General features: G+C 36.9%; 2 pseudogenes; both read right to left on the reverse strand.

Moving 5' to 3' along the window:
* Positions 1-245: 245 nt before the first annotated feature.
* On the reverse strand, positions 246-8,828 carry LOC103409239 (disease resistance protein TAO1-like; annotated as a pseudogene).
* A 4,181-nt stretch (positions 8,829-13,009) lies between these two features.
* Positions 13,010-22,575, reverse strand: LOC139196182 (chloride channel protein CLC-e-like; annotated as a pseudogene).
* Between the last annotated feature and the right edge of the window lie 226 nt (positions 22,576-22,801).

A 22,801-nucleotide genomic window follows, 5' to 3' on the forward strand; every position in this document is an offset into this window, starting at 1 on the left:
CACTTAAGTTTTGCCGGTGTTAGTCCAATCGGGCCATTCATATTTTTTGCTCATTGCAGTTCGGCCATTGAATAATCACATATTTTTGTCATGTTGAATGTTCAAACTATATGGCGCTTGGTTGTGAGATTTTTACTTTGCCCTGGCATGGTGTGTTAATTAATGTCTATGTTTATGATATAAAGGTAAATCAAGTTTTAAAGATAACAAATAGGCTATAATGTATAAAGTATAAACAATACCAAAATAATAAAAGCCTTGCCTAGTTGTTGTCTTATTTCTTGGTCAGACAAGTAAGCTATCAAAGTACAAATTTGCCTTAAAAAGTTTTTCCTAATCACTTTCATTTGCTTCAGACTCATCACTTGATCCACTAACTTGAGGCTCATCTCCTGATCCACCACCTTTGGAATCATCATCTTGTCTTGTTTCTTCTTCTACTTTTGGTCCCCTCGACATGAACACATGACCAAATTTGAATCTCTCAGCATCTTCCGCATACAATGGGCATATACCGCAGCTTTCCACCTTCATAGTCGAGCAGAAGACAACAGATGCCTCTTTGGCAAGTTTGTAAACATCAGGGGAGCAGTTTTTTCCTACCTCTTCACTTCTAAAGGCCTCATTCCACACATGCACCCGATGTTCGCCGTACCCGTAGTCGGGGAACCTACTGTTGTCGTTTGAGATAATGTACTCAGAACTGAACAGTTCATGGCTTTCACCCATGAATTTGACAATGAAATTAGCTCTTACACTGGAGGTTCCAAGCCAATTATCCTCTGAAAGAACAACAGAGAGAGCGAAACCAAATAAACCTGTTCGAAACCAATCTGGACAAAGCTCGATGTCTACTGAAGATCCCTCATTTTGATAGCTGAACCAATTTGGAATTTCTTTTCCTGGACATGCAATCTTAATCTGAGGCCAGGGATTATGACGCCAGCAATGGAACTTTAATGGCGCAACAGTTGCCATTCGCATAATTGTAATCTGTGCTTCACCCATTATGTTGCTCCTTGAATTATTATCCAATTTTGGGCAATGACTAAAAACTCGGAAACAATAATTAGGTTTATCCCAATCTTGTGCGAGTGCTGTCCTTGAACTTGACACTATCTTCAGCGACGTGCAGTTTGAAGCTTTAACATTGCATAGCACTGGGAGCTCTGGTATAGATTGAAGCCGCTCGCAGCAGTTTAAGTTGAGTATAGACAACCGAGAAGCTTGTTTGATGCTTGCTGGTATTTCCAATATACCGCTGTTGCTGAGATCTAGTTCTTCTAAAGAGATAAAACCAACAGAGCTGGAAGGCAATTTTTCAAGTCTCCCACAGTCATTAAAGTTGAGACGTTTAAGATTGGTTAAACTGTAGATACTTGTTGGGACATCCTTAAGTAGATAGCAGCGTCTAAGGTTTAAATCTTGAAGCCCATTTAGATTCCCAATAGACGAAGGAAGCATTTCGACAGCTGTGTATTCCAAACAAAGAGACACCAAATGTTCCATTGACTTCAAGATTTCAGGGAATATGGAAAATCCACTAACTTGAGGCTCATCTCCTGATCCACCACCTTTGGAATGATCATCTTGTCTTGTTTCTTCTCCTACTTTTGGTCCCCTCGACATGAACACATGACCAAATTTGAATTTCTCAGCATCTTCCGCATACAATGGGCATATACCGTAGCTTTCCACCTTCATAGGCCTCTTTGGCAACAGAAAATCCTCATCATCTTCATATTCTTCATAATCTTCAAAATCTTTAGGATCTCCAGAATCCAGGTAGAAGACAACAGAGGCCTCTTTGGCAAGTTTGTAAACATCAGGGAAGCAGTTTTTTCCTACCTCTTCACTTCTAAAGGCCTCATTCCACACATGCACGTGATGTTGGCCGTCACGGTAGTTGTAGGGTTCGCCGGGGATAATGTACTCAGAACTGAACATCAGGGAAGCCGCTTGCAGTTGATTAAGTTGAGTATGGACAACCGAGAAGCTTGTTTGATGCTTGCTGGAATTTCCAATATACCGCTGTTGCTGAGATCTAGTTCTTCTAAAGAGATAAAACCAACAGAGCTGGAAGGCAATTTTTCAAGTCTCCCACAGTCATTAAAGTTGAGACGTTTAAGATTGGTTAAACTGTAGATACTTGTTGGGACATCCTTAAGTAGATAGCAGCCTCTAAGGTTTAAATCTTGAAGCCCATTTAGATTCCCAATAGACGAAGGAAGCATTTCGACAGCTGTGTCTTCCAAACAAAGAGACACCAATTGTTCCATTGACTTCAAGATTTCAGGCAATTCTTCTACTTTTGGTCCCCTCGACATGAACACATGACCAAATTTGAATTTCTCAGCATCTTCCGCATACAATGGGCATATACCACAGCTTTCCACCTTCAAGGGAGCAGGTCGTCCTTCAGAATCCAGCGTGAAGAAGACAACAGAGGCCTCTTTGGGCAAGTTTGTAAACATCAGGGAAGCAGTTTTTTCCTACCTCTTCACTTCTAAAGGCCCTATTCCACACATGCACGTGATGTTGGCCGTCACGGTAGTTGTAGGATTCGCCGGGGATAATGTACTCAGAACGGAACAGTTCATGGCTTTCACCCATGAATTTGACAATGAAAATAGCACTTACCCTCCTGAAGTCAACCAGCGACTCTAAAACCCCAGAAAGAACAACAGAGAGAGCGAAACCAAATAAACCTGTTCGAAACCAATCTGGACAAAGCTCGATGTCTATTGAAGATCCCTCATTTTGATAGCTGAACCAATTTGGAATTTCTTTTCCTGGACATACAATGTTAATCTAAGGCCAGAGATCATGAAGCAAGTAACCCTCCTTTAATGGCGCAACAGTTGCCATTCGCATAATTGTAATCTGTGCTTCATCCATTATGTAGCTCCTTGAATTATTATTCAATCTTGGGCAATTAGTAAAATCTCTGTAACAATAATTAGGTTTATCCCAACCTTGTGTGAGTGCTGTCCTTGAACTTGACACTTTCTTCAGCAACGTGCAGCCTTGAGCTTGAACATTACATAGCACAGGGAGCTCTGGTATAGATTGAAGCCGCTCGCAGCAGTTTAAGTTGAGTATAGACAACCGAGAAGCTTGTTTGATGCTTGCTGGTATTTCCAATATACGGCTGCAGCCGAGTCTTAGTTCTTCTAAAGAGAGAAAACCGACAGAGCTGGAAGGCAATTTTTCAAGTCTATGACAACCATATAAGCTGAGACGTTTAAGATTGGTTAAACTGTAGATACTTGTTGGGACATCCTTAAGTCGCTTGCAGTCCTCAAGGTTTAAACGTTCAAGCCCATTTAGATTTCCAATGGACGAAGGAAGCTCCTTAAGTTGACGGCATTGACTAAGGTTTAAATCTTGAAGCCCATTTAGATTTCCAATAGACGAATGAGGCATTTCGACAGCTGTGCCTTCCAAACAAAGAAACACCAAATGTTCCATTGGCTTCCAAGATTTCAGGGAATTTGGAAAATCTAGAGCAATTGCTGATATCAAGCGTCTCAAGATATTTCAACTCACAGATTGATGAGGGTAGCTCTGTAAGTGATGTTTCCCTTAATCTTAAACACTTCAAATGCTCCATTGGCTCCAAAATCTCCGAAAAGTTTTCAATTTTAGAGCACAAAAAGAGATTGAGTTCCTTGAGATTTTTCAAAGTACACCAACTGCTTAGAAGTTTCTTAAGGTCTTTGCATTGCTGTATATTCAAGTAAGAAATATTTTCGTTAGACCAAATTGATTCAGGCAACTCCTTTATACCACTGCATTCTAAATTTAAGTATTGAATATTTCCTGGCATCTCTGGAAGATGCTTGAGACTCCTGCAGAATCTAAGTTCAACACAAGTAAGCTTGTCACGATGTTGAAAATACGAAGGAATTTCAACAAAATTTTCATTCCACGCGAGTTTTATCTCCACAATTTTTAGACTCCCAGAGAGATTTGGAACTTCAATTAGATTTGAACAACCATACAGATCAATCACTTGTAAGTTGACAAGTATTTGCAACAAATGAAATAGAAATATAAAGAATTAATATAATTTCTACACTTGATTTTATACAAGAATTAAAATAGGCATATAATATAATATACCTGCTCTTCTTTCCAAAGCTTCTTAACTTTGCTATATTGCATATGAAGCTCAACTAGATTTTCCGGACAAAAATTTGACGGCAAAGATTCCAACGGATATCCTGGCCACTCAAGATAACGAAGAGAATTGGGAAGGTCTAGAGAAGTGATGAATTCGTAGCCATCCTCCACAATTAGCATTATTAGGTTAGAAATCTTTTTGAAGTCTGCACATTTCAACGGTCGGTATTTAAATGCATTATTCCAATTAACCTATATGACTTCAACATTTGAAGTTTCCTGAGAATAAGAGGAAAGTTTAAATGTGAATATAAACATATTAAAATGCACATTTGGAACAAAGAGTATTTGCGATGGTAATCATGTACAAGTGTCTTAGTCTAGTCAAATATCCAACATAATTGTATCCTCCTCTGTCTAAATAAACAAACATTTGTTCATATTCCAAACACTACCTAACACAATAAATATTCAATCAAATTCATCTTTTAACAATCTCACTTCTTTATTATAAATTAGTTTTACTTTGTTCTGTTATCATCTTAAGTTTGTAATTTTTTTTTTCTAAAACAAAAAAAAGAAAAAAATTGAATGCATTTGGCTCTTACCTTGTTACTCTTCAGTACATGGTAGACATCCTCATCATTGAACAACCTGCTCCGTTTACCGGGATCTTTAATACCTTGTTCTTGAACAATTTTCCATCCCATTTCTTGTAGCAAATCATGCATCCCTATGGTTTCCCCATTCCATTCTGAATCAATTGATATGAGAGACGCATCAATGAGAATTCTAATTCCGGTTGTCGCAAAGAATTCACGAACATTTAACATTCGTTTTACCCTATCCACAAGCCACCCTTTACAAAAACACGCTATATCCAGAAATATATCCTTCTCATTTTGTTCCAATCCATCATAACTTATTCTCAACACTTTCTGGATATCTTCGCGGGGAAATCGTTTCAATTTGTTGAATTCCTCTTCCCATTCTTCTTTGCTCTTGCAATTGCAGAACAACGACCCCAGAACTGTAAGAGCTAAAGGAACGTGCCCAGCATAAGCCACCACCTTTTCTGCCAACTCCTCAAAATCTGTTCTACGAGCACCGTTATTCTTGAAAGCACGCAAACAGAAGAGCTGAAGAGCGTCATTCGATTTTAATCCCTCAACCTCGTAGATATTAGCCTCTTCAACAGTTTGCCCAAGTGTGCCCCTATCTCTACTTGTGATAATGATTCTACTTCCAGTGCCATACAGAAGACGATAGCCAGCTAAACGTTCCAATTGCATTGAATCACTCACATCATCAAGGACAATGAGGACCTTTGTGCGGCTGAGCCTTTCTCGAACATGAGTTGATCCTATGGATAAATTTTCTTCATTTAATATCTCGTTAAGAAGTGTTTCTTGCAACTTTTCTAGCCCATCTTTTTGTTCTCTCTCCCTAACATTTCTAAGAAAACAGGAGGCTTCGAATTTAGAAGAGAGTCTGTGAAACACAGTTTCAGCAAGGGTGGTCTTGCCAATACCACCCATGCCCCAAATACCTACAGTGATGCAAGCGTCCGGTGAATGAATGCTTAATAGCGATTCGATCTTCTTAATGCGGCCTTCAATTCCAACAAAGCCCTTTAAATCGCAGGATGATTCGCGACACAATTGGGTCCAAATATGGTCGACAACTTTCTGAATTAGATCTGCCTCTGTCCTAGTGTATAGATGTATATGATTAGTTAGAAAAGCAATAGTTGGTCTTAAATACGCTTTACCAAATCTTAGCACAAATCAAATTGTCACAAGTTTAAAGAAAATTTATAACTTTAGACAAGTTAAAGAATGATTTAGTTACCCGGATTTGTTTGAATGATCAAACCCAGATAGATTGGCTGCAGTCGTCAAAGCATCCCTCCACTTGTGCACCTTGTCGATACCGTCCTCGAAACGCTTTTCAAGTTGAGCAAATGCATCTGCATAACTCCCGTGTTGTTTTCGTACATAAGATGGATTGATGTCGTAGAATACGGGTATAACCATCCGGCCTTCTCTGTTGTTGCATTTGAGTATATGCACAAGCTCATCCAAACACCATGTGGAAGAAGCATAGTTTTGTGAGAAAATGATCACCGAAATGGTGGATTTCTCGATTGCTTCTAGAAGGGCAGGTCCGATTTCTTCTCCTCTCTGAAGTCTGTTATCGATGTAGGTTTCAATTTTCTTCTGAAGTAAGGCAGCATGAAGATGGCTGGTAATACCAAGGCGGGTGTCCTCACCTCTGAAACTGATAAACACATCATACTTTTCTCGACGTGGGGGGATATCAGCATCCTCATCATCAGCAACAGCAGCACAATCAGCTACAGCAGAATCAACCGCAGAAGAGGAAGAAGAAGAAAATGTCAAAGATCTGCAGCACATGTACAACAGAGTCCCGATGGCGATGACGATGATGTTGAAAACTTGAATGAAGGCAATCAACTCCATCTCTCTATTAGGCAGGTGCACAAAGTTACAAAAGCTTCAGGAGGACAAAAAATTGAAAATTTGGAGAGACAAGGATTAGTCACTTTCACATACTTAAAAAAATATTTGATAATTGATAATGCTAAACTAACCAACGCTTTCACAAAGTTACAAACGATGTTGGAGGAGAGGGGAATTAGACCTCAGAGACTGTCCTCAGATGCAATTAATGTTTATGAAAGAAACACAGCAGATGCAATTGTCCTCAGATGTAATTCATGTTTATGGAAGAAACATAGCAGATGCAATTAATTGAACTGAGGTGTCGCATAAAAATAATGGGAATAATATTTAAGTACTCACTAGTGAGTATTATAAAAATAATGGAAAAAATGTTTAAGTACTCACTAGTGAGTTTTGTACATACTCACCCAATGAACACGTTTTTTTTTTTGTTTTAAAAGTCCAAAAAAAATTAATGACATGTACATTATCTATATATATAAGTGAGCACCTTAAAATGGTGAAACATTCAAAATACCATATATAAATGAGCACCTTAAAATGGTGAAACATTCAAAATACCATAAATTACGCTTTAAGAATTTCATAAATTACAATTGAACCAAAAGAAGCTAAAGTATTTAACCATATTTTTATTTTGAATGAATTTAATATTTAAAATTATAGAAAAATAAACAAAAACAAAACCTCCCACATTAGTGGGTGGTTTCATGTCTTTAATTCATTTCTTTTTTTTAAATAATTTTTTAAAAATATGTAAATTAATTATTTAAATAAAAAACTAATGAGAGATTTTTAGTTGTGACGGGAATACGAATGGTACACTACGTGTTTTTAATGTTATTAACTTTTTAACACACATATCTCACTATTTATATAACAATACGTGATGTACCATTCCGTGTGACGGTCACATTGAAAAATCTCTCCAAAACTAATAGGTGAGTAATCACTAATGAGCACACAAATATTGTCCTAATAATTGTATTTTGCTTTCACAGTTTCTTAAAGATAAATACTTAGTCAGTACCCACTTTGCTGACCCTTTGATATGGCCCACTGATATTTTACCACATGCATTTTAAAATTTTTTTCTCAATATTTGCTAATTTGCAAACCAAACACCAGCTATTACTTTAAATCCATAGCCAAACACTACCTTTCTTCTTCTGTCTGCCATGGTTGATTCGTCGACGCCTACCACTCCGGTCACTCCTCTAACCTCTCTCTCCTCCGTCAACCACCCCCACTATCTCCAATCGTCGTCCCAACCCAACTCCCTCCCCAACCCGTCGTCCCACCCCAATCCCACCTCCCTCATCGAGACCAACGCATACTTCCTCTTCCGATTGAAAAGGATAATGAGTTTGAAAAATCGGACTGGTTGGAAAAGGAGATGGGGATGGGCCAGTGAGGTTGGTGGAGCAGCCATGATCAACGACGATCCGCCATGAAACTTGAGAAGGTCGCGAAATAAAAATAATGTTTGGTTAAGGTTTAAAGTGATAGCTCGATGTTTGGGTAGAAAAATAGAAAGAGTCTGGTGAGTTTTATATTACAGGTGTTATAATTTGAGTGGGCCACATCATAAAGTCGGCAAATTGGGTCCTTTCCCGTGAGTGCTCAAATATTGTCATTTCCTAAATATTAGGATGACTACATGTCCATTAAGAAGAAGAAGCAGCAGCAGCAATATCCATTAACTTGAATTGGCTTTTGCCTACATATATTTCATTTATTAAAAAAAAAAACTATAATTTAAAGAAAGATATTCATATATTTGCAATCTTAATATGAGCAACGTCATCTCAGCACGTAAAGGAAGACAATTGATCACGATGTAAACAAAACAAAGTGACATCCGGTGACAGGTCACCCGCGAAGAAATTAACAGCAGACATAACAAAAATTAATTAGCAATTTAAATGCCAGCATAACACAACACCTAAACTTATGTAAAAAGAAATGACAAAAAATACAGAAAGAGCCTTAAACAGTATCAATAAACACTGACTAACCTCTGACAAGTTACCAATTTGACAAGGGTTTGTTTGTTTTCTCCAGCTTCAAAACAATTAGTTTTTTGTATCATCAGCATCAGCAAGAGCAGCAGCGGATGAAGAAGAAGAAGAATCCATATCCATAACCTCTAGTTTTTAGATCCAGCAAGTAGTAGTTGCAGAGAGATTAATTGTGAATTAGAAAGAAAGAGAGATACAGAGAAAGACTGGTTCAGAATTAAGGAGGATCCAATAAAGCAAGAGAGAGAGAGAGAAGTTCAGAATTAAGAGAGAGAGAGAGAGAGAGAGAGAGGGAGGAAGGGAGGGAGGGAGACTAGATCAGAATTCACTCGAATTGGCTTTTGACTAAAGTTCTAAAGACCCCTACAGGAATATCTACGAGTGAGAGATGAATAGTTATAAAAGTATACGAAGGTGCACATGGGATGGGGCCCGCCCTTTACGCTCTTTGCGTGCACGGTTGTAAAGTTTTCATGTTAGTCAGTGACTTTCAAGAAATTTCCAAACAATTTCCAAACAACTGCGATTGAGGACATTTTTACAAGGGAGTTTTAACGAAAAGTTCACGGTACTGTTCACTTTAACAAAAAATTACATTTTTACACTAAAAAGTCAAACCTGATACTATTCACTTTACTATTTATTTTGTCCTTATCATTAAAACTCAAAGTTTTCAAGCTCTTTTCATTAGTTTTCATTTTTTATAATTTTCAAAAGAAAATAAGTGAATTGCACAATATAAAATCATAGATAGCTAGTATATAGTTGTTTACCAATTGAGATTGAATTATGGAATCTGTCTTTCCGAGCTCAAATGACAAATCAATTCATTGAATTATGGAGTTTCAGCCAATTTAGTTTGATTTCACGGTAAGATATACAACCATCACAACTATCAATCTTGCTACCATATTATAGCGAAATCAAACTAAACGGATCTTAATAGTTATCCATTAATAAATATTCAATGGGTTAGTTTGTCACTTCTATTTCCGAGGCTATTGAAAGGTCCTAAGAAAGTCCGGAACTCCGCTTGAATATATGTGCCTTGGCAAAAGTAGGAGAGTCATGATTCCCTTCGGATCCTCATTGTCAGGATCCTAGAGATCAATCAATCCCAGCTGCTCACCACATATGTTGCGGCTGAAAATCATTATGCCTTGTAGAAAGGATTAAAAATTCAAATGATTTTTGGTTGCAAGATGTGTGGTGAGTGGCTAGGATTGATTGATCTAGGATCCTCACAACTAGAATCCGGAAGAGATCCTGATCCTTTAGCTTTGATCAGCAGACCATCCAATGAAAAGGATGCTCTTCGAAATCCTCAAATTCTATATGTTCATCGTATATTTTGCAACCAGATTTGGTTAGATTTATTTGTGTTTAATTTCAAATAAAAAAATTTAAAATGAGTTATGGCCCCACGATGTACGATGAATGGATATGATGGATGAGATCCAAATCCTAATGAAACTTAATCTTGACAAAGACAGCTAACCTACACCTGGTGGGTCACCATAACACTCAAGCTACGTCTTTGTTCGTTTATTATTAGTTCAAGATGTCACAGTAGCGTACCAAATGTACATGACTCTTCATTTAAATATAAAAGCAACTAAAACATTTGAAATGAATGAGCGAACCTTGATATAGAAAATGCACATCTCCCAAATTGGCTTCGGTGAACTAGAGTTTAGCTTGATTACGAGAAAAAAACAAGTGATGGATTGCCCTTATGGTTAAAGAATTTCTCTTTAACTCACTATGTTTTGGGCTCATACTCTCTTGCATCCCCTTAGTATAGATGAGTGTAAAATATCCCTTGTAATTACAAAAAAAAAAAATGATAAAAGAACTCTTTCTCATACAATTAATGTGTTTACACCTTTTACATACAAAGTTTTGAACTTTACCAGTTAGTGACCAATTTATTCAAGAAATTTTCGAGTACTTTCGGTTGAGTACCTTTTTATAATTCCTAGAAAAAGAAAAAACAAGTGAATTTCAAACTACAAAATTTACTTTCACACTACAAAATCACGGAGGGCTGTCATTCGCTACTAGAAATTGCCTAAGATTTGGAATGTTTCCGAGGCTATCAAGAGATCTTAAGAAGTGTAGAACTTAGCCTGAAAGTAAGCGAGAAAAACAAGTGATGAATTGCCCTTATGGTTGGGTCATTTCTCTTCAACTGATTGTGTCTCAGTTCAAACCCTTCCACCTTCTCTTAATAAAGATTAATGTAGAATATTGCTTGTAATTAAAAAAAAAACAAGCTTTTTCTCATTCTTTCACATATTTACACTTTTTATGTACAAACTTTTGAACATTCCCAGTTAGTGACCAATTTCTTTCAAGAAATTTCCAAACACTTTCTATCGAGTACCTTTTTATAATTCCTTAAAAAAAAAATCAATTTCACACTACAAAATCATGGAGGGCTAAGATTATAGTTCTTCACTATTGGAGATTGCCTAAGATTTGGAATTTGTCTTTTCAAGACATCGGGATGTCATAAGAGAGCCCAGAACTTAGCCTGAAAGTAAATACCGTCTCAATTCATCATATTTCATATCCGGGATGTGATATGGTTCCAAAGGATGAATTGGATATGGACAGTTCCAATAAAGCCTATGGGGTCGCTTTTGGAACTGGATAACCAACATTGAAAACCGTCTTTACATTGGATGGTTTGGTGTTTTGATGATCCCTACTTTATTGAGCGAGAAAAACTTATGTGGAGATGGCTAATCATGTTATCCATGCGAGAGCAACTTCCATACTAACGTGGCAGTGATGACCAATACTTTGAAAATGTATTTACCATGATTTTTAAAAAGATTTTTTGCGTTTTATTATCACATGTATGTAAATAGGAAAGTTGGCATGAGATTTTCACATGAGGTGCTTGTAAATAGTTAGTCGTGCGGTTTGTTCAAAGTTTATCAGCTTGCCACCCAAACCAACCAATTAGAAACCAGCAGAAATCAGCTACATCAAAATCAGCCGTAGAAGACGAAGAAGAAAATGTTAATGGTCTGCAGAACATGTAAAACAAAATCCTTATGGCGATGACGATGATGTTGAAAACTTGAATGAACCCAATAAACTCCATCTCTCTGTCTTAGATCAGATAGCAGAAGAGAATCTTAACTATAGTTGCACCTGAGACTAAATCAGAGTTTACCCTATAAACATTGAAATCGTAGTCCTTATTAGGTATGGGCACAAAGTTACTTTAATAATGCTACTACGGGCTTTATGGTAGCGGCAAGCACACATGCGCTTTATTGTAGTGGCAAGCACACAGTAGTCAATAGGCCCCCTCCCTTCCCGACCTTACGCGCTTTACGTACAAATTTAACTTTGTTTGCTCCATCTAATGATTTCATCTTTGACAAGCAGAGCATCCAAAGCAATTTAATCTTGAGAAGGACTAATCAGCACCCGACACGTTAACGTAGCATCTAGGTGACACACTTGCTGGTGCATTATTAGTTTAAGATGTTGGAATGACAATATCGGGTGTAATTGAAGATAAAACCATCTAAAGTATTCGAATTTTTAGATCAACGAGCCCGAAACCTTGAAATAGAGAAAGTCAGGGACCTTAGTGTCCGGGTTGTGTGTAGTAGGTCAGGAAAATGAATTAAAGAAGACCGTTGAATTCAATTTGTGCGGCCCAGATTTGTGGATTAGGAAGCTTCGGACACTAAGGTCCGAAACGGATCCAAATCCAAGAAAACCCACCTCCAAACCAGTTTTGGTCGAGTTTGATTTGAAAAGCAATGTCCTTCCCATTCAGTAGACTTGATTTCAAGAGTCTTCGACCCAATAAGAAGAGTAAACTGAAGGAAGAGAGATCAAGGGGAGCCTGGTCATGGCTGCTGGTTTTCCAAAGCTGTTTTTTATTTTTTTTTGTCAAAATGGTTTATATGGAATTTACACAAGCAATATTGGGGGAAAGGGGAATTAGACCTCAGACTATGTCTGAAATAACTGAACTGAGTATAATACTTAAGTACTCATCAGTGAGTATTTTACATATTCATCCAATTTATCCGTGTTCTTTATCTTTTAATGCCCAAGAAAAATTAATAACTTGCACATTATATATATATATATATATATATATATATATATATATATATATAAAATTTGTTTTTTTTTGAGGGAATGTACATTATATTTTAAAACAATAAACACATCGTACTAGGAACATTTCAAAATTAAGGAGAAAAATTACACTCCACGCTACAAGCAAAAAGAAAAAAAAAACTAATGAAAATGACTTAAAAACTTTGAATATTAATAAAAAAAATCATGCAATAACTTTATTTAATGGTTAAGACAAAGCCTATTACTAAACCAGTCCAATTAAAATGGTCCAAACAATGAGTTTCCTATTTTGTCCCTGATGGCAAGCCTTTGTTCGTTATGGATATCTCTGTTATGATGTGTTTCCCCCATTTTTTTCATGACTGACGACAGACGATCTCCTCTGGAAGGAGAGAGGAGAGGAGAGGAGAGATCGTTGCTGGCGACCCAACACCAATCATTCTCTTCTCCGGCCACCCACCTCCAATCCCTCTCTTCTACAGCAATCACGATTCGTCGTCCTCCGTTGTCAACACAATCGATTCTTAAGGACGACCTGCAGCGATAATCTGCTTAACTCATTTCTTTACTCAAAAGATTTTTCATTTTTCATTAACAAACGATAACCTGTACGGTAGTAACTATATTACAAGGCAAAATGGTAAAAGGACAACCACAATTTGACGGTTTATCATCCAATAACTTTGTATATGTTCCTGTGTCCATCAGTTGTATTTAGATTTGGTAGTTGTTCAGGCAGAACCAACTCTGAGCCCTTTTCAGCAATCGAGCATCGACTGGAAGACTTGCTGAGTGTTCAGTATCAGTATCAGTATCAGTATCAGAACCATCTATACAGAGCAAGATCTAAAATATCGATGATATCGGAAATATCGGTAGTCCAAAAACACGGAAATTTCGATGAAAATATCGAAATATTATCGATATCGATACAAATTGAATAAAAACCACGAAAAATTGTAAGAAAAACTTTGGAAATTTTTATTGAAACTTTGCATGATGTTTATTTAGTCAATTATCTATTAGTTTATCATAAAAAATTGGAAGGAAATGTATTGCATGATGGATTTAACTGATTTAAGTTGATTATATAGAGAGTTGACAAACATTGTGAGTGTAGAAAATTTGTAGTAATTAATGAAAGAAGTTTAAACACACCATAATCATTTATATATAATGAATTAGTACAATATTTTACACTTTATACATTGCATGGTAAGATACATGAGTGACTTAGTACCACATAGAGTTCTTATCAAGGTCTAAAATATCGATGATATTGGAAATATCGGTAGTCCAAAAATACGGAAATTTCGATGGAAATATCGGAATAATAGATATTTTAGGCATACAGAGTGAACTTTCAATTTCACACAGGTCGCTTGAAGATATCCCATTTGCAGTAAAGCACTTCAGGTTGTTGAATGCTACTAGTGTTTCCCTGTTTGAGTTTCTTAGTCTTCCCGATAACTTTTCTCCTCGTCTGTCCAGATGTAATCCACGAAGATAACCCCACAGCTCCAAGTAGCGGCAGCACAATATGATAATCTTGTGTCAATTCAAAAAGCAACAGACTCCTGCAAGACTAGCACCCATTCCAACCTGAAAATGGAATCTCTCCGATTGCCAACTCCATCCAGATTTTGGGATACCTTCAGAATTTAGCAGACAAATACCAGAAAGAGAAATAATATATTCACCGAGAAAAGTTCGGACTTTTCAAGTTCACCATGGAGAACGATATTATGTATGTAAGAATATGAGCATTGGTATGAGTTTGTGTTTAGTTTTTGAATTCAAGATTTAATAGGAAGTCTCATTGGGAATGGATTTGTAATCCATATTGTTCTGGAATGCTTAAGGAACAAAGATACTAAACCACTGTTGGATAGGAATCAGTTTTCTATATGGATTTTAATAGGGAAATCCTTATAGGATTTGGCTAAGATTATGTTGAATATATAGTGGCCTCTGCTTTCGCAGTTTGTACGCTCTATTATCATGACTAAGACTTATTATTAGTTAAGAGCTTTGATTACTGAAGAGAGGAGAAGGCACACTATGGTTTTATTGCTAAATTCGAATATGGCTGCTTCTTCGGGTTCATCTGCAGGTACGGTTTTCTCCATACATTAGTTTAATGAACAATGACTTGTGTTTTGATAACAGTAGCTCATATAACTCGTTCTTGGTTTATGTTTACTCTAACATGTGGTATCAGAGCCATGATTACATGTTTATGAATTATGTTATTAAAATCAATAGGTTCGAAAGCTTCAATAAATTATGAATAAATATGCCTTATGTTGCAATTCAGAGGAATCGAACTCGGGTTATGGTATGTAGTTTTTGTAAATAACGACAAAACGGGTTTTTAAAATATTATCGTTTAAATTTTCCAAAAGACCTTTTTCGTTGGAATTCCTGCAAAACTATTGGTTGGGGTTCTCTCCCCAATTTGGGATTTTCGATTACAGAAAGCATTCATCTAGTTTTGTTCTGGCTTTTCTCCCATAAATCACTAAACTGGTATTTTCAATTTGGATGTTTATCTCCGCTGCGCTATTTCAAATTGAAACCCTTTGCAGAGGTATGTTTGATAATTTATGTTGATTTATCAGTGTTAGCATACTTATTTTAGGTTAAATCGAGGTTTTCTGTTTGGGTTTTTCGAAATTTTTAAAACTCCCAGTTAGGAATTCATAAGTAATGGATGAACAATCACATATAAGGTTATAATTTTCCCATATCATGTAATATTAGGATCTGCTGATTCTGATGATCGTTTTATTTTGCTGTCAAAATCCTTTGAAAAAAAAATCATTATGCATGAGACATCTATTGGTTGTCTATTGTTGCATATTTCACCTGTGCAGTCAGTTTTTCTATGTATGCTTATCAGCTATTAGTTGTTAAGTCTATATGTATGAATTGATGTAAGTTATGATGTGCAATCTGTAAAAGGAAATCAAGAACCTAATTGGTTCATGTTTGTGATTTCATCTGCAGTATCTACAATATCATTGAAAACTTTGAACTTGGCCAACATCCCAATTCTCACTGGAGGAAGTAATTACAAGAAGTGGAGACGCGACATTGGATTGCTTCTGACTATCAATGAATATGACATTGCCATTGATACTCCGAAACCAACAATCACATACCAGAGTACTAGAGCAGAGAAAGCAGATCATGAAAGATGGATGAGAGCCAACAAGGTGGCACTTTCCATCCTGGAAAGTGGCATGACTGATACAGTTGGTGGGGGCATCAAAAGACATGAATTAGCTGCTGAATGTTTGAGTGCAATTGAGAAGAAATTCAAGGAGTCTCAGAAGGCTGAAATCAGCCAATACATGGCCTTACTGACAACCTATAAGATTGATAGTACTGGTTCCATTCGAGACCACATAATGAAGATGGTCGATGCTGCTGAGAAATTGAACTCATTGGATGTCCATATTGGAGAAAAACAGTTGATTTTTATGATCCTCCAGGCGCTTCCAATCAAATACTCTCAACTGAAGGTGTCTTATAATACACAAGACAAGAGTTGGGATATAGATGAGCTTATCGCACAATGTGTTCAAGAGGAAACTCGGCAAAAGCAAGAAAGAGGCAAGGATGTTGAGACTGTGAATTTCGTGCAAGGAGGAAAAGGGAAGAAGTTCTCAAATCCTAGAAACATCTCAGGTAAATTCTCTAAGCCTTCGAAGAATTATGATAAGTTTGATGCATCTGCTAAAGTATTTGAATCTTCTAAAGGATCTAACAATCTTAAACCTAAAACTAAAAACGTTGCTAAACTCAAGTGTTTTTTCTGCAAAACTCGAGGTCATTTAAGAAAGGAATGTGAACTGTTTAAGGATTATCTGAGAGCTAATGGGAAAGAAATAGTTAATGTCTGTGTTGAGTCAAACTTGATTGAAGTTCCATTTAATTCTTGGTGGTTTGATACTGGTTGCAGAGTGCACATAACTAATTCACTGCATGGTTTTGAAAAACAAAAGGAATGTGTTTTCAACTGTTTTAATGTTTTTGTGGGGGAAGGGACAAAAGTTGTAGTTGAAGCTGTTGGAAAAGTAAAATTGAAATTGTCTTCAGGTTTTGTTTTGGAATTAAATGATGTACTTTATGTGCCAAAGATGAGAAGAAATTTGATTTCAGCCTCTAAACTTGTGAAAAATGGTTTTTCCGTTTTGGGTGATGATGAGTATTTGAAATTTTTTCAAAATAACTGTTTTGACTCTATTTTAGGGACTGCAATTTTGGTTGAAAATCTGTGGCAATTAGAGTGCACTGTGATTTTTAATGAACATTATGTTTTGAACACAAGCACTAAAAGAATGCTAAACACTGACACTCCTTACATTCTTTGGCACAAAAGACTTGGGCACATTTCAAAGGACAGAATTTCAAAGTTGTCAAAATTAAACTTGATCCCACAACTTAACTTTTCTGATGCAACTGATTGTGTTGATTGTTACAAAGGAAAATTAACTAACTTTCGAAATTTTGAGGCCAAAAGAAGTCAAAGGTTACTGGAAATCATTCATACAGATGTTTGTGGCCCTTTTCCAACAAAAACAATTTGTGGAAACAGTTACTTTGTCAATTTTATTGATGATTTTTCAAGGTTTGGTTACACCTTTCTCATTAGTGAAAAGTCAGCTGTCTTAAATGCTTCAAAATCTTTAAGACTGAGGTAGAAAAACAATCGAGTAAAACCATTAAGATTGTTAGATTAGATATGGGAGGAGAATATTTTGGCAGGTACACAGAGGCTGGACAACAAAAGGGTTCCTTTGCTCTTTACCTTGAAGAGCAAGGCATTGTGGCTCAATACACAACTCCCGGCACACCCTAGCAAAACGGAGTATCAGAAAGAAGAAACAGGACTCTAATTGGAATGGTGAGGAGTATGATGTCAAGATCCAAGCTGCCAGGGTTCTTATGGGGAGAAGCACTTAAAACTGCAAATTACATACTTAACAGGGCCCAGAGGAAGTCCGTTTCAACAACACCTTTCGAGATTTGGTATGGAAGGGTGCCTAGTTTTGGGCATTTCCACATTTGGGGATGCAAGGCAGAAGCTAGGTTCTATAATTCAGAAGAAAGGAAGCTGGATTCAAGGACAGAATCTTGTTATTTTGTCGGGTACTCAGAAAAATCAAAAGGGTTCAAGTTCTATTCCCCACAAGCTCACACTAGAATCAAGGAAACACACAATGCAAGATTCCTTGAAGATCAAGATGTATCAGATTTCACAATTGAAAACTTCATTTTTGAAGAAACTGAACAGTTACAGACAGAGGTGCCTTTAAATGAATCATGTCCAGTTTTAGTTCTTCCCCAATCTAAGGATCAAAACGTTGAACCAGAGCATCAAGAAGAACTTGATCAAGTAGAAGATCAACAAGGTGACACTTAAATGGAGACTGTAACAGATTTGCAAGCCACAGATCCTATAGATCAACAAGTTGATGTGCAAGTTCATACTAAAACCAGAAGATCCACAAGGACGAAAAAACCTGCAATTTCAAGTGATTTGCTTTGTTATCTTCAAGAAACTGATTATAACTTTGGTGACATTGATGATCCGGTCACCTACTCAGATGCTATGAAGAGTTCGCAATCATTCTTATGGAATAATGCTATGAAAGAGGAGCTGGAATCAATGTTCAAGAATCAAGTTTGGTCGTTGGTGGAGCCAAAGTCTCATGTCAAACCTATAGGGTGCAAATGGGTATATAAAACCAAAAGAAATGCATGTGGGCAGATTGAGAGGTACAAAGCACGATTAGTGGCTAAGGGATTCACTCAGAGAGAGGGTATTGACTACAATGATACTTTTTCTCCTGTGTCTTCGAAGGATTCAATGAGGATCATTATGGCTATCACTGCATATCTTGACTTAGAATTACATCAAATGGATGTAAAGACAGCCTTTCTAAATGGTGATCTCCAAGAAGATATCTATATGGTTTGCAGCCCACTGGATTTATTGACAGGGGGAAAGAGCATATGGTTTGCAAACTGAATAAATCAATCTATGGGCTCAAACAAGCTTCAAGGCAATGGTATCTTAAATTTGATCAGGTGGTTACATCACATGGTTTTATTGAAAATAAGCTGGATGATTGCATCTATCTAAAGTTTAGTGGATCAAATTTTATAATTTTGGTTTTGTATGTTGATGATATCTTGCTTGCCAGCTCAAGTGTTCATCTTTTGAAGGAAACCAAGTCTATGCTTATTGCAAATTTTGAGATGAAGGATCTTGGTGAAGCACATTTTGTGTTAGGGATTGAAATCACAAGGGACAGAAATAGAAAGTTGCTGGGATTATCACAGAAAGGATACATTGAAAGGGTTCTAACTAGGTTCAATATGGAGAACTGCAATGGATGCCAAGTACCTGTGAACAAAGGTGATCGATTCTCTAAAGATCAGAGTCCTAAAATTGAGCTTGAAGTCAAGAGAATGGCTCAGAAGCCATACGCATCTCTGGTTGGAAGCTTGATGTATGCAAATGTTTGTACAAGACCTGATATTGCCTACATTGTACGAATTTTGGGTAGATTTCAATCAAATCCAGGAGAAGCTCATTGGAATGCTGCCAAGAAAGTTCTACGATATCTACAAATAACTAAAAGCTACATGCTTGTGTATGGCAGAGATAAAGGACTTGAAATTTCAGGATACACTGACTCTGATTTGGCAGGAGATTTAGACAAGAGGAAATCGACTGGTGGTTATGTTTTCTTACTTGGTGGAGGTGCAATCTCATGGAAAAGTGCTAAACAAACTGTCATTGCAACTTCGACTATGGAGGCAGAATTTGTGGCATGTTTTAAGGGAATGAAACAGGCTGTGTGGTTGAAGAATTTTGTGTCAGAACTAAAAGTTATAAGATCAATAGAAAAACCTTTGAGGATGTATTGTGATAATAGCTCTGCAGTTTTCTTTGCAAAGAATAACAAGAGAACCTCTGCATCAAGACTAATGGATGTTAAATTTCTTAAGGTTAGAGAGAAAGTTAAGGAAGGAACCATCGATGTGCAACATTTGAATACAAGCATGATGGTTGCAGATCTTTTTGCCAAGGCACTGCCAGTTGGAATATTTAAGCTGCAAGTTTCTCGGATGGGGATACTTGAAAATTTTGATTAGTGGGAGTGATCTTAAGTAAAGAATTGAAGACAGCTGTTGGAGCTTGGGACCTTGCCGATGTCGCTGCTATTATGGTTCAAGTGAAGCTAAGTTATTCAGTTTTCTTTTAGCTAGATTGATTTTTTATTTTATGTTCGATCTTTCCAAAATACTGTGATTGATTGATCTGAGAAATAAATAGTTGAAACTTAATTCAGTTTGATGTTCTGAGGATCACTTTGTGATATGACTCGGACAATTGGTTGAATTAAAGTTATATGGTTCATTAGTTTTAATGAATTTCTGATTGGTATTTATACTATCTGTGTTAAATAGTGGGAGTAGACATTTTGAGGTCTGCTGGTATCAATCTGATCATAATGTTATAAATGCAGATTGGATATATGTGATCTTAGAATAGCAATTGCATAGTTCAGTGTGGTTGTGAATTCTTTGGTTCTATATTTTGAAATGCATAGGTAGATTGTTTATGATGCGTACCCAAAAGACTTACTGATCACCCTATTATAAGACTTGAATGAACTGAGTTGCAGTTTTCGTACTTGCTCAAGTGGGAGAATGTAAGAATATGAGCATTGGTATAAGTGTATTTAGTTTTTGAATTCAAGATTTAATAGGAAGTCTCATTGGGAATGGATTTGTAATCCATATTGTTCTGGAATGCTTAAGGAACAGAGATACTAAACCACTGTTGGATAGGAATCAGTTTTCTATATGGATTTTAATAAGGAAATCCTTATAGGATTTGGCTAAGATTATGTTGTATATATAGTGGCCTCTGCTCTCGCAGTTTGTACGCTCTATTATCAGGACTAAGACTTATTATTAGTTAAGAGCTTTGATTACTAAAGAGAGGAGAAGGCACACTATGGTTTTATTGTTGAATTCGAATATGGCTGCTTCTTCGGGTTCATCTACAGGTACGGTTTTCTCCATACATTAGTTTAATGAACAATGACTTGTGTTTTGATAACAATAGCTCATATAACTCGTTCTTGGTTTATGTTTACTCTAACAATGTACACTCCATGTCAATTGTCAAAAGACCATTCGACACTTTAGAACTAATACAATTGCAAGAAACACATTCTACTTATAAAAAGAAGGGTATTTGTCCCTGAAGGTAATGGCTATAGGTTTCTGGATAATAACATTCAAATGTGACTTTTGTTCTCAGAAATTATCAAAAATAGGAAAGAAAAAAACAACATTATATCAAGCATACTAGTTGAACATTGCCAGATATTTCAATTTTGAAGGTAAACTATCTTCTAGATATGAAAATGACATAGAACAGTACCAGGCCGTATGCTTGCGGTGATGCTACTTCCAATATGGAAAAGATGAAGTATAGGATTGAACTGAGAACTGCAGAACTGATGAATTTTCCGTATGCCATTCCTGTTGCTGCACCAGTAAAAAGTGATGGAGCATAGTAGCCTCCAACTAATCCAGAGGCTCGACACAATGAGGTTGCACCTATCTTGACCACTACCAACTGAAGAAACTGATCAGCTGAGAGGCCTTTCTCAAGTGGTCGAGATTCCAGCAAAATGTCAACATTCTCGAAACCCCGATAAAGAATTTCAGGATATGCCAATGCCATCAGCTCAATAGCCAAGCCACCCACGATAGGCAAAAAAAAATAAAAAATTGGTAGGCCAACGGTCTTGTGAAGATTGTCAACAAATACCAACATATATGATGTGCACTTTGATAAGGTTAACGAAACCAAGCCACATAGGACACCCAGCAATAGATATAGCGGAAGCTCTGAAAATGATACGAATACATCTCATTTTTAAAACCGCAGCTTTAAACAATGACTTGAACATCAACCTCTAGATATACTAAAGGTATACCTAAAAAATTCATCCCAGTAGAGTGAATAAACTAGTGTTGTAACACAATCATATATGAAATTACCCATTTGGAATATGCAATGTAAATCAACTACCCAAATAATGGGAAAATTCAGAAACCATATTCAGTAAAGGCAATTCACATTACCAGGAACAAGTAAATACTCCGAGATTACGTACTGATGCCATAGTCAATTGCAGAAATTATTTAAAATAAAAGAACCATTTTTGGTTCACTCGGCACATAAGTTTTTATATATATCATTTTGAAGAATCAACAGATAATTGATAGTGTGCCAGCAGGTGAGCGGAAGTCATAGTATGGACCATAAAGGCTAGTTCAGAACAAAGACCAGCTTCTAAAACTACAGAAGCTATCACAGCACTAAGTATGACCATAGAAGTGATATTCACAAGTGAAATGGATGAGGAATTAGGTGGTGATGGACTTTACGAGAAAGAAACAACCGGAAACAGCAGCATTAAACCCTGTCAAAACAGAACAACAAGTACAATGAGGGCATACATGTATTGATAATGGCAACATAGATATACACAAAACTGAATTCCAACCAGAAGCAATTCCAGCAGCCACATGAGAGAGCCTTCTTTGTGACCTTTTATCAAACACGGCACCAATACCCTTGGCTATAGAAGTTCCAATCTCAACGCTAGGAACTCGGGACCTAACGAGTTCCCAGTCCTAAGTGTGACACAAGCAGTAATTGCCTTGACAAAAGGACACGATGCTGCCTTGAAACCATCAAAAACCGAAATAGGCATTCCCATTTTCACTAATAAATTCTCTCCTTTTTCTCCTCCTTGCTCATTGCCATTGTTATCTTGTGAACCATTGTTGACCCTAAAAACAACTAAGCCTACATGGCGCGCAGGCCGAGTAACTAATGAGCTAACTACGTCATTCAGTTATGTGCGGGGCGTGCCAACTCGATGGCCGAGCTCGGCCGGTGAGTAAAATTTGCTGATGTTGCGTCGAGCGCGCTGCTGACTTTCT

Source organism: Malus domestica, chromosome 05 (assembly GCF_042453785.1).
Source record: "Malus domestica chromosome 05, GDT2T_hap1".
NCBI lineage: Eukaryota > Viridiplantae > Streptophyta > Magnoliopsida > Rosales > Rosaceae > Malus > Malus domestica.